This window comes from Gymnoscopelus braueri, assembly GCF_963280865.1.
Source record: "Gymnoscopelus braueri genome assembly, chromosome: 11".
In the NCBI taxonomy this organism is placed as follows: domain Eukaryota; kingdom Metazoa; phylum Chordata; class Actinopteri; order Myctophiformes; family Myctophidae; genus Gymnoscopelus; species Gymnoscopelus braueri.
In genome coordinates this window covers 33,058,280-33,072,604 of record NC_137613.1, presented here as the reverse complement: position 1 = coordinate 33,072,604, position 14,325 = coordinate 33,058,280, and positions in this window count along the sequence as shown.

Sequence of the window (14,325 nt, the reverse complement as noted above, 5' to 3'; positions counted from 1 at the left end):
TTCAGATATATAGCGAATTTCATTGATACTACTAATCAATTAATTCTTATCTAATCTCATTTGGAGCAGTTTAAAACAGTTTCCCTTATTACATAAATGTGTTGTTTTATACAGAATGCTGAGAATGTAGCATAGATAAAAAATAACTTGTAAATCCCAAGGCAAAGCCTTAGTTTGTTTATTTGAAGAGGTTTTCTTTATCATTTATTTCATCTGGGATATATGTTTCAAAATTCATTTATTTCTTTAGGTTTATTATTTATAGACTTATATATTTAAAGTTATTATTTTACAAATAAAATGTCTTAATGTGTCAGTTAATGCATGTACCTCATGAATAAAAAGGCTTTATTTAATTTCATATATTAAAAAGAGGATAAGAGAAAATATCGTTTTTAAAAAATACATGATTTTTGTAAAATAAATAATCAAGGTTTTTCAGTAATCTTTCTGGAAAATAAATGTGCTAAAAAAATCGTAAGAAAATCGTGAGAAATCGTATCGTGAACCTCGAATCGTGATTCGAATCGTATCGTGAGTTGAGTGAATCGTTACATGCCTAGACAGAATAGATCTTTTCGTGGATCACTATCCGTTTGTGTGTGTGTGTGTGTGTGTGTGTGTGTGTGTGTGTGTGTGTGTGTCAGGGATAAACTAAAACAAATGTTAAAAGCCAGAAGACAATAAAAGGATCTTAACAGTCATGCTTTCAATAAACCAAATTGAAAGCATGAGCGTGTGCGCGTGTGCGTGTGCGTGCGCGCGTGTGTGTGGTTGGGGCCATATATGTTACTGCACTGTGGCTGGGAAGCCTCGTGCTCGTGGCTTGCATTCGTGGCTGCATTCGTTCCCTGTAACATATATATTCAAAGATTTGCGCAACTTTTCACGATTTTTCAAAAATAGCAGATCTACAAGCTCATAGAGCGACACGAAGAGCTTGTATATCTGCTATTTTTGAAAGTATAAAATAAAGATTAAAGCTAAAATAACAGATGCTTTCCCAATTTTAATGGGTTAATATCAAGGGTCCAGCATCCGCCTTTGAAATTGAGTCTATATAGGAAGTAAAAGTTCATATGAATGGCATGTAGTTTTACCCCTGCTGGTGTCAGAAGAAATAACGCTCTATGCAAGCGGATGGGTTTTTGCCAAACTTTACACTTGATTTTATTACCTTAATAAACATTTTCTTTTATGCTTCCAGTTGCTAGTTTAAAGTCTTCTTTCAATCACCATGATATGCGTTTTGGTAAATTATGGTCCCATTTATTAAAAAATTGATGATAGAGTAGTAGGGTATGTTGTAGGAGGGGCGTGGCTACCTTGTGATGCTTTGATAGACAAGCTACACAACCAATAGCCTTAATTCCCCACCCCCGCTTGGGTCCCAACCAAGCCCCCAGAGTTGCTGAGAAACATTGAAGCTGCCACCCCAGTGGCCAAAGCTGGAACTGCAGGCGGGGAGAAATACATGCACGCGCAAAACATGCTGAGAGATATTTATATATATAGATATAAATATGTAAACATATTATACATAAACACATATGCATTTAGTTATACATAGGCATCTCGGGTGTATTTAATAAATATCTCGCGTTCAATCCTTGACACACGGGCTGCCGTAGAACGCAAAAAGGACACTAGTGCGCATGCTCATAACTCTATGGGGATACAAAATCGAACCAATAATTCTACTTCCGGCAGGTTTCCGGGTGCTTCAAAACGCCACTGAGCACATTCATTGAAATGATAGCTGGGGGCGGGGCAATCCGCCCTCTAGTTATATTATACCTCTATGGTCCCAACCAATAGACCATATTCACACGGCGGCCATATTGGAATTTCAATTTAACATTGAAAGTGCCACCCCGTTGCCGTGGAAACCCGGGGTGGCACTTCATTGACTTAATAGCAACATGGCCACCGTGTTAATATGGTCTATAGGATTAATTTCCGAGTGCACCGGATATAGAAAGATGGCTTTTTACTGTCTATGGTTAATTAATGAAAGATCAAGCTGATCCGTGTTTGCTGTTCTGTCCGTGCGCATATGAATTAAAAGTACCTGGCTATTACTTTCTTACTGTGAATCTTTGTGAGCCATGCACCCGGCAAACTGCATTATATACAGAGAGTGCTCGTTTTTGTTTTCTAATAAGATCACCCTAAAGTCTTTGCATTGGTTTGTTTCCACACAGTTTTAGCCCATTCATTGCATCTACATGTTACCAGACGCATCAATAGGTGGAGATCTCTGATCGTCTGGCTACGCGATACCATCAACAATAATTCTGATTTTAGGCCTCCACCCTTGCGTACTGAACTTGCATTATCTGCAGTGTCCTGTCATTTGAGACATGGCTATGCAAGGCAAGCAATGCTCCTGACATCCGTGCACCCGTGGCTCTTCCCAACATCCTGAATGAGCTTATCTGCTGAGGTTCATGAAAAATGCTCTCTTCCTGTGGGCTACATTTCCGGTGGTGCATGGTGACTTACAGTAATACATTCTGGAGTGACAGAGGGAGAGATAAGGGTTTCCCAGGATGCAGACTATGTGGAGTGGAATTCATGTGAGCTCATAAAAAGAAGAAAAGAAAAAACCTTACTGCTGCTTCCATATGAATCCCAGAGGCACATATGTAGTCTCAAAGAAGCCATACTACATACAGTTGCATGAAACGGAGACATATTGTACTGCAGAGTCACTGCTCCAACAAGGGGGATTGTTTAGAATTCTCATTATGTTTTCCTTTCAGTCGTCATAAGCAGAGCCATTGATATATAAAGTATAGACAGAGTTGTGTCAATGAGCAGCCAGAAACAACACTACAGGTCATGCTTCATCAACACCCATTATGAGGATTCCATGTTTGGAACTAGCCAGTAGTGTTTGGAACTATTGGTTGCCCGATGGCAACAAGCCCCCAGAACCCAGTGGTTGCATTGAGGTGCATTGGACATGCTGGCCATTCATAGGTACTGCTATGAATTGCTTGCGCACGAGCTTGCGCACGGGGCTGCGCACCTCGGTGACGCGTTTTGCGTCACCAGAACGTGCCACAGAAGCCCCAAATAGGCCTCGCCCATCACATTTCACAACCCGGAAGAAGGGGTGATTTCGGCCCATGTGCTGGGTGAGCAACTCAATGCAAGTGGATGGGAGGGGATATCCGGTGCTCTCTCTCTATTATTTTTTAACTCTATGGATGGCAAGCGTTACTTCCACATTATTCTTGCTCACGATGTCATCTCTGAGCACACCAAAATAAATTACAAATCAGCTGTAAGTGGGTTTTGGCAATAAACGATTGAATATTGAATATTATATAAATATTTACATTATCTGCCATTTCTGAAAAAGATAATTGGCCCGATGGAGGGAAGAGAGATGACACAACTTTGTATCTCAAAGGCCCTTTTTATCTCAATGGCCACTTAAGTCCTATTCTTTGTTGTATTGTATACTGTAGATAAGACTACAATCACTGTGAGCTTATACAGTAGATCTGCTATTTTAGCTATTTTTGAACATTTAGAATGCTTTTGAAAATGTTGCCTATATGCACAAAATATGGATGCCAGATTCAAAGTGGTTAATTTGAGATGGACACGCTGGCTACTGCATGCCATTAATGGTGGACACTGCAGGATAGAAAAAGGCACACCAGCAATGGCTTCCCCTCCTGACTTGCAGTTCATTGCTCTAACAACGTGACTCCTGCTTCATTGTGTCCGTCCCTTCCTGTGACCCGTGTAAACACACCTCTCCACCCAACTCACGCCCCACCATCTTCTACAATCCACTAATCACGGAGATGTTTACCCTCTCGCTGGGCCGATGACAGTCAATGTCACTGCCATGGGCTGCTCCGTCTGGGAGTGTTTGTGTGTGCTAGCACGCAGAAGAGATGAAAAGAGAGAATGTGCGTGCGTGTGTGCGTGCGTAGGGATGTGTGTGTGTGTGTGTGTGTGTGCGTGCGTGCTGATGAATCCATTTCTCTTCACCTCCCTACATTAGCATCACTAATGTAAGTGGTTTAGGAGTTGGTGCCTTAAGGAATACCAGGTCAATCTGGCTGCAGATGAATGTGGAGAGAATGAGCTCGAGCCTTCACACATACAGCAGGGTTTTGGGGAAACGAGGGGTGGGGCTCACTCAGGCAGCAGAAGGACAACATTGTTTTCCCCATGGCTGGGTAAGACTCGGCCTGTGATTGGCTGATATACGGGGTAAGGGAGAGCTTGTTTTGCTTCACGCGATAAACGATTCCATCCACCATGATGTCCTAACCCGGACGGCGCGCTTGTCGATGCGCGAGGCCATCGGCTGCTCGCTGCGAGCATTCACTTTGTCTAGCAGCTCGCTCAGCGAGCGAGTGCATTTGGAGTGGATTTGACTTTGCTAATGTTTCGTGTGACGTGAATAAAAGCAACAGATCAAGATATAACCCATTAAAACCGGTATTATTATTTTAATTTATTTTGCGTTGGCTATTCAAAAATAGCAGATCTACAAGCTCACAGCACGTCACTTCGTACCGTGCTGCGAGCTTGTACATCTAACATTTTTGAACATTTTTGAAAAATCTTAAAAGTGTGTGTAATTTTGAATATTTTTTTAACACAATTCTTCTCTTCTGTGGGGGGGGGGGTCCGAGGCCAAATATATATCAATTTGGGAGTCCTTGGCACAAAAAAAAGTTTTAGAAGCAATGATTTAGAAGGCATTTGTAGAATCAGACTCAGGTCTTAATGGTTTAAGAAGTAGGATGATTGAAACCTCTTAAGGCAAAAAATGTCTATAGGGCGAGACTTTCACAACACGGTTTACATGCCTGTGTTATGTAAACAGATCTCGATCTGCACAGCATCAACGAACGCCAACTTCCTTGGACGGTTCTTACTGTCTACTTCCACTTAGACCCTATCAGTAGCTGTTCTCGCCCAGTGTGCTTCTTAGCAAAAAAGAAAGAAAAAGGAACTGCTACAACAGCACCTCTGAAGAAATGTCTAAAGCGGCTATTTTCTGCAAAGGGATTTGGAGTAGAGGGGGGAAAATCAGCAGACCAAGTACAGAGCCCTGGGGGGACCCCGGTCAACTAAATATATTGTTTAAGAGGTTAAATGAACATTTCCACAGAGTAAAAGTATACTCAATACTGAATATATTAAGTGACAACTAAAACTGACATCTGATTGCACGGCTGTCCACAGCGAGCGCTATCCTACAGTATATTAGAATTGGCTTAAGGGAGAACTGGCCAGCCGACGGGCCCATGCACCACGGCCACGTCACTCTGACCAGGGGCGCCGATAGGGGGGGGGGGGACTTCGGGGCCAGCGCCCCCACGCTCAATTGGTCAGCCCCCTCATGAATCTCAGATGTCAGGCTCAAACTTACAGTACCATTACCATTACCATTACTATAGCGGGCGCAGATAGGTGTTAACGCGCCGTTGACACCTAGAACAATAGCCCAGACAGAGAAACGGCTCGCGGCGGGGGGGGGGCGGGGCTATTGCGGCTCGAGTTGAGCCCCCACGGCCGCGAACAGAAATCGGCGTGCCTGACTCTGACTCAGACATAACCATAAACAACACATTCTGATAAAAGCAGAATCTGTCAGCATATATTCTTCCTTTTTTACCGAATAGGTTCCCAGATTTCTATGACTCAGACATAACCACAAACAAACCCGATATGCCCATATATAGGCATATATGGAGCTCCGGTTGTATATATGGGACCGACCGACTTCAAACTCGGCATGCGCATCGGCACGGACATCTGGGAGTGCTCTGCCCGCCGCCGAGTTGTTCGGATAAGCAGTTGTGCAGAACCGCCTATCCGAACGAAATGTCCATATATAGGCATTTATGGATATCCAGTTGTCCAGAACCGTCTATCGAACCAATATGCCCATATATGGGCATACAAGTGACACAGGTAGACAGACAGATACAGAGATCTCCATATATGGGCACAAAAGAGACATAGACAGACAGGTACAACGGTTACTCTGACAAGGCCCCCCGACACTATTGTGCTCCTTTTCCTCTAAGCACCTTAACGTCCATTGTCTATCATGCACAGTATAAGTATAACATGCACAGTATACAATACATTGCTGCTATGCTCAGGCACCTTAGTTTAGTTTTTATTATCTCAGGTAATTTGTAAATATGTAGATAACTTGTCTGGCCTTCTGTTGCTCTCTTGTTTTGATCTCCTTCCCACTTACCCCCCACCCTCTTCTTCTCCCCCCCCCTCTTCTTTCTATGGAAACTAACGTTGCGATGGGAACGATGTACAAAAAAGAATTTCACCCACTTTTTTACCTTGTAAACCTGTGATGTGACAATAAAACTGATTCTGATTCTGATTCTGACTCAGACATATCGGTCGGATCGACGGTGGGACCTCTAGTAACTATAAATATACTGTGTATTTAAAACAATAACGATTGGGTGACAGTGTACACACCACAACTGTAACAATAACAACACTGGTAGTAGTTAATTATGCTTTAAGTAGTGCTTGGTGTGGACGACCGTTAAGAGTAGAGCCACCCTTAACTGATGTGATTCTAAAATGGGTCTTTACTGCTGGTCACAGACACAGTGGGGTGCTGTAGAGTGGGTGATGACCTGGGTCAAACTAATTGGACTCAGAACTAGGTGTGACCACACACATGTATGGAGCTAATCGATGACACACAGAATAAGGCAGCCATCCCCACAGACACACAAAGAGAGATAGAGCCTCTGACTGCTCTCCAACAGAGAGAGCGAGAGAGAGACAGAGAGAGAGAGAGAGAGAGAGAGAGAGAGACAGAGACAGAGACAGAGACAGAGACAGAGACAGAGACAAGAGAGAGAGAGAGAGAGAGAGAGAGAGAGAGAGAGAGAGAGAGAGATGACTACACGTATGTGTAGGAGAGGGTCTTGTGTTCCTCTTTACAGGACCAGAGTGCATTCTGTCTGGGTACTGCAGGTGTTGCATTTCGTACACTGATGGTAAACAGGTCAGGCAGAGTGTATCTATAGGATCCTACATACGTTCAAGGTGACAACGAGGACACAACAACAAGCGTTGAGCTGACAAATCCCCTCGCCCTTGAGACGGGGAACCCAATACTTCCTGACTCCTCACTCTCAACCGATGTCTCCTCAACCCTTGCCATCTTACATAGGGAGTGTGACACGGTCCCAGAAAGCCCAGATTGTCACAGCTACGTTCTGACAACCCCAGAGGTTTACTGCATCCATCAACCCCTGACCCCCCTGCCGGCGCCGCGACGCGCCTTCCCACACTGCACCGGGGCAAGATGAATGAGCCCAAGTGTTGCACACCGTAGGGTGGCTACGACAATCCCACGAGCCACTACACAAAAGGGTGTGGAATTCTCACACCACTATGGCCTGATACTCCTTAAGGGCTATACAGTATTATGCCACAGTGAAATTCTCAGTGTTCATTTATCCATTTGTAACTCTCAGAGTAGGGCCCCACAATATTTGTTCAGCATCAACTTTGCAATATACACACGTGCAATGGTGACATTGCAGAAAATAGCAAAGACAAATTGGACCATTCAGTCACATATTGTACAAAACACTCACGAGTAGTTTGGCAGAAAAACTGTATAGTCCATTGATAAATAATGAGATTTAATGACTTCCCGTAACAGGTCTTGCGTGCACATTCTGCGTTTACAGAAGTGTCAAGTTGATTCAACCACAGTATTGAACAGCCTTACTCCCCCCTATAAAATCACCCTGATCATAATTACTAGAGTGATACATTCTTTCAAATGGAGCTGAAGTTGATTATGTGCAGATCATATCTTGGTGAAAGTATGTAACTCCAATTTTTTTGTATTGCAATACATTATTGCACATATTAAAAAATGCAATTTAAACATTTTCCAGTATCATTCAGCCCTAGTGAGTCTTTGTGTGGTATGTATATTGCTTATTTGCAGAGCCATACCATTTGTACAGTATAGGCCCTACTATGAAAACACAAGATTAAATACTGTGTGCAGACTGCACTTACTGTGGTGTGAAGACCTTACCTTGTACCACTCTCTAGGTCCTCCAAGGACGGGCCCTCCAGCAGCGTTTCCAGTCATCTCTATCCTCCATGCATCTCACTAGCTCGCTAGTACTTTCCGCCCCCGCATCTTTCTTTAACCCATTGATACCTGGAACGTATCTGTGTCACTTTTAGATTTCTTTAGGCTATTCAAAAATAGCAGATATACAAGCTTGTAGATCTGCTATTTTTGAAAAATCGTGAAGTTTTTTTTTTAAATATTTTTTTCAAAAAACTGTTAGGATTTAGATTTTTTTTAAAGAATCGCCTCAGGTCTTAATGGGTTAATACATCCACGTACGTTGGTGTGGGACGCGCCCTCGTGATCTATCGATGTGTTTGGCTCCCACAGCATAGGCTTGCTGGCTGGGAGCTTCCAGTGTCTGTGGCAACCTGTGGCAACCTCATTCTCCTAGATGCCATCCTCTCACTCACCCCTGGTAACCCCCGTACACATGCTTGCTTGTAACCTGTTCATCCTGGGTGATATTTAGCACGGCACGGATAACATTCTGGTGTAACACCCACCCATGGACTTCTGCAGAACAGGCTTCAGGGTCTAGCATTCACAACAATATGGGAACGAATTATGAAGTTCTGGATTTTTTAAAGTTCTGGGGGTAAAATCAATAACACACGGTGCCATGTGAAAATAGGTACAGCAGGTCGGTTGTTAAAGTCTATAGCGCTTTCTTATACGTTTGTTTACATACACGACAACATTAAAAGTATGTACATACTTGTAAAGGTAACCCCTTAAACCCCAGCATCCGTATCGTGGGGAAATCTTTCGCTGAAAATAGCAGATCGACAAGCTCACAACGCGACACGTTGCGTCGCATTGTGAGCTTGTCGATCGGCTATTTTTTTGTTGCATTTGAGCCATTCTAACTATTAGGGGTGCCCACTGCCCACTGAGCAGTGCCCATGGTCCAGTCCCATCTCTGAGGCCATTGCCTTGAACTCGGGGAGAATTTGCAAACTCCACACAGAAAGGCCCTAGTCAGGTTCAAACCCATCCCTAGGATAAGATAGTTTGTCACCCAAGCCATTTACCTCATGAAGGTAAGCAAACAGCCCTCCATCAGTGGTTGATATATTTGGCCATAACAGAAGATTTGTCAAGATTTTTCAAACATTTTCAACAATAGCAGATCTACAAGCTCATGACGCATTATGACACGTTGTTAGCTTGTAAATCTGCTATTTTTGAGTCGCTGAAACATTTAATAGGGATTAATGTTGCACTACGCAGAATTGGTCATTTATTTATTCAATTTTTTAATGAGAAATATGACAGTATATAACCAGTAAACAATAAGCAGTATAATAATAATGATGCTGCTAATAGAATAATGTATTATTATTATTGGGGAACCCCTTGAACCCCCTCAAGGACCCCTGGCTTTGAGACTTTGGGAACCAGGGCTCTTCATCTAACACAAGCTATTTGATTTACACTTTTGATGTCTATGGGTTGGATGACAGAAGAGGTGTGTGCAGGAATCCCATGGGCAATTGACTGCCATGCCTTTCGACATATATATTCTATTTATACATTCTAAACAACAGACTTGTCCTGTTACCGTACACCGTCAAAGGATCAAGCGCACATTGAAACAGAGATGTACAGGCAATATAAAGGTACATGATGAAGGTAATCTTGTGGATGAAATAAGCCAAGGCGGTAAAAGGCTTGTTGAGGCCTGACAGCTTCTCTCCGGCGAGAAGTCATAATCACCTCCCCAGAGACACTTTCAATAGGGCAGTGAGATGTACTGTATGGCTCTACTGTACGTACAGTATGTCTAACATGGTACATTTGAATGTGTTCCTCAATTAACTCTTCAAGGAGCAGGTGCTGATCCGGAGGTCACATACGGAAGCCATAATCCTTACATCATCATAAATGGGTGGTGAATTGCACGAACATTTGCGTCAAATCTCTGTTAGGCTTTATGACGGGTCAAGGCACATCAGCTAGGATCCCTTTAGCTTTTCCCCGCATCATTTCCATACGAGATGGACCTGCACTGCCTCTATATCTCCTTGCAAATCCTTCTGTATATAGCAGTAGGCGTGTAACTTCACATTTACATGGCTCCTGCCATATAGATTGACCCCTTCCCCCCATGGAGTGTGTAAGTACATGTGATAGCTAGATACAGACGACTGGGCTGTCAGACGGAGTCGGGGAGGTCAGCGGAGTCTATGCATTATTTAACAGCCTGGGCCAGAGAGGCCGACAGCAGGTCAGGTCCTGCTGACGGAAGGGCTGGTGGTGCTTCAACTGAGCTTGGACACCCCCGCGCTCGCCGTTGCCCTCTTCTGGGGGGTGACTCTAACTGCAGGCAATCGGCTTGGTGCATAGCTGCAGTCCCAGTGTTCAGAAGGTGGCATACCCGTTTCCTGTTCCGGTTGATTTTTCCCATAGCTTTGTTGTTTGATTGGCTCAGCAGCAGATTCGAATGGGAAACACATGTGAAGGTGTCTGGTGTTTCCAGTTACCAACAAGGAACCTTTTGAAAGGAAAAGTCGTGCTGGACACCGGGGATGCGCCATGACACTCATGGGTGGCAAACCTCCTTTGTCATATAATCGGTTCAGGAATATAGAAGAAGACATATCACAGGTTGTTTTCAAATCACTTGCTTTTCGATGTACACAGTACATACTTTTATTGAGGCATCTAAACAGCGGCAGGTATCGTTTCTGTCTCCGAGGTATCGCAAGATTTGGTTGAGACAGAAAATGGGGGACAGTCTCACGATACTTTGGCCGTTCAGAAACATACTTTGTGCTCTTTCGATACCTCTATAAAATTATACAGCGTAAACATTGAAAATCAACACAGAAAACAATGTGTGATATGTCTTCTTTTATTTTCCTGAGCAGAGTATTTTATAAAGGTCTGGAATTGCAGGATAGAGACAATGACCTTCCTTTTAAAATAAATTCCTTGCTTACCAACAGGAAACAGGTATGCCACTTTCTGAAAGTTATGCAAGGAGCCTATACATAGCCTATAGTCAAGACGCTCTGTCTGCCCTCCATTCAGAAATGACTCGTGTCTTTACGGAGTACGCTTACCCGATAGTTCTGGACTTAATTTTAAACTGAAGTTTCCAGCTGGAAATGGACTTTGAATTACCGTTATGGGTCAGGAGATTCCAATCCTGACATAAAGAGAGCTAATAGAGTGAGTGACTTCTCCGTTTAAAATAAGGGGAGAGAAAACGATGGAATGGGAGTACTGAGTTCTCCACATAATAGTTAGCACTTTACAGTACAACCCCACTTGAAACTAAATTAGGTGACTAAATGGAGCATGTTGCCTATAGATTGATGTCGGGGTACCGTATGATGGAGAGTTCAAAAGAGATTCGATGAAAACCACAAAGTCAGGTCTGACAAGAGAATGAAGAAAAGGGAAGAGTGGTAGGGTATCACAGTAATATCATTTGTGTGTAAATAGACCTAGTACATACTTCGGAGTTAAATTAACACTCATGTTTTTACTAGATAGAGATAAAAGTGAGAAGATAGAGAGGTATGGAGAGGAAGCATGGCAGGGGTGAGGAAGGCCTGGGAGGTTGTTAGTTTTAATTGGGCCTCGGGCTCCAGGACAGCAGCGACAACATCAAAGGTCAGATATACATCAAGTACTGCTGGGAAATGTCGGGGAGGGGCCGCAGGGCAGAGAGAGAGAGAGAGAGAGAGAGAGAGAGAGAGAGAGAGAGAGAGAGAGAGAGAGGGTAGCATTCATTGTTAGAGGAAAAACAGGGAATATTCTGGAGACAAATGAATGCACTGCAGATGAAGATCCAGACGATGTTGTAGTACATGATAAGATCTGAGAAAGGACCTTTGAGGTTAAGTGAGGTAGAATAGTCGGGAACATATGCCGACCCAAGCTGAGGCCAAGACACTACATAGGGTACTGTATCGGGCGCACTGGAATGTACACGATGACTTTAAAACTGCAATCCATAACTTGTATACCTTAAATGAAATTCGAACCCAGGTCTCTCACATGAGAGACCAAGTTTCTACCGCTCAACTTGGCCAAGGGAGATATTGTGCTTATGAGCTTCAGGCAGTACAACTTGTCAACCAGTAGGTGTCCTACAGTATCTGACACCATGGTCTACAGTATATTTACAATATAATGAAAGAGTAGAGAGACCACTTCCAACCACTGCAGTGGTAGTTATATTTTATTAACATTGTAGGGAATGCAGCTTTAGGGGTCAGGCCGAAGCTGGGGAGATGCAGGAGTGGCTCCTATTTGAAGCTGAGGCTCACCTGTGCACAATCAATCCTTACCCTATACTGTATGTACTGTACCTGTGTCTATTTACAGTAAGTTCACAAGGCAACCAAAGACTGTAATATACTGTAGAGAGAATGGATACTGTTTCTGTTAGCCCCGTTTTTAAAAAAACAACCGTGCCGGACTTTAATTTGAACCACAGACTAATTTGATTCTGCACGCTTACAGTTGGAGGGAAACACAGTGTCAAATGCTACAAAGCGTTTTAGTCATATACTGTAGGCCCACGGCATAAAATATTTGATGACGTTTTCATATCTCTTGACACAGGTGGCGTGCTGTATACGAGGCCATTACAATGCTATATCACCAATAACTCCTGGCAGTGTCTCAAAAAGCCATTTCACACAACAAAGTTTTATAGGTGGGTTTTAATAGGATTGTGATTAACTGTGATGTTGATGCAATGGTGAGCAGGGTGTGTGTTGTACCTCTAAGGGAGATAGGGAATGGTGTTAATTGACAGCGGCCCGCTCAATTATCCTGGTGTCAAATATGGGAAATGAGAGAGAGAGAGAGGGGCGATGGGGCAGACTGTGTGCGTGTGTGTGTGCGCACGTGCGTGTGTGCGCGCGTGCGTGCGTGCATAGTTACTCCACCTGCACTGCTTAATTGATGGTGATACTTAGGTTAGGAAGTCTGTCCCTGCAGCTGTGTGTGCATGGATTTGTGCGTGTGTGTGTGTGTGTGTGTGTGTGTGTGTGTGTGTGTGTGTGTGTGTGTGTGTGTGTGCACGCACATGTCCTCATTTGTGTGTGTGTGCATGCATGTTCATGTGTGTGTGTGTGTGTGTGTGTGTGTGTGTGTGTGTGTGTGTGTGTGTGTGTGTGTGTGTGTGTGTGTGTGTGTGTGTGTGTGTGTGTGTGTGTGTGTGTGTGTGTGTGTGCGTGCGTGCGTGCGTGCACGTGTACACAGGTGGGATTACATCAGGATTAACCCAAAGTTACACCTTCTGACAGGCTCCACGTCAGTCCCACCCTGCACTGTAGGGTGAGACATACTGTATTACATACTCTACGCCTGCATTGACGCACACACACACATCTCCTACGCTGTCGCTATGCTTAACAGTTGCGAGGACAACAGGGACAGACCAGGGGTGATGTGGGACTAAAAGAGACGAGGTCGAGCCAGCCTCTAATTCAGCGATATTAAATCAATCAGCAGTCCCACCAGGGCCTTTTGATTTATGATTAGAAGGACGGCCTAGGGAGCACGCAAAGTAAAAAACAAAAGAAGAACCAACAACAATTTTGGATAAAGCTTTCCCCGCAGCATGGAATAATTCCAACAAAGGACATTTTCCTCTCCAAGACATATTTTATTTTCCCCTCAATTTGAAGTCATGGCATTAACTGCGACCGCAGGAAGAGTCAATCGACCCATGCTAGAACACTTGAATCCACTGGAAGCATGAGCCAAAACAATTAAATGCATCTCATAACTATGAGAATGTCAGACAATCAGCTTAGCAAAATGCAAAGCACGTGTGGGGGCAATCTTGAGAGTGCCGTAGCCTTGGATTACTATGTGCAAGACCGGGGAGGCACTGAGAAACAGAGGGGTCTACGGGGAGTGGGGCCGCCCAGGAGGGCAGACTCTTTCTGCATGAGTCTGAGAGAGAGAGAGAGATCGACAGAGAAACAGAGAGAGAGAGACTTTACCTTGGAAAGTCTTAAGCAGTACCAAACTTAAAGCTGAGCAGGTGAGAGCAAACAAGTTCATGCTAGTGCTGAGTGGGTGAGAGTGAGTGCGTTCATACTGGTGCCGAGAGGGTGAGATTGAGTGAGTTCACGCTAGTTCAGGCATTTTCATATAACATTATCCAGGGATACAGGTATAAGACAAGACTTTTACTGTGGAACATGAAACAACTACAGTGTCTC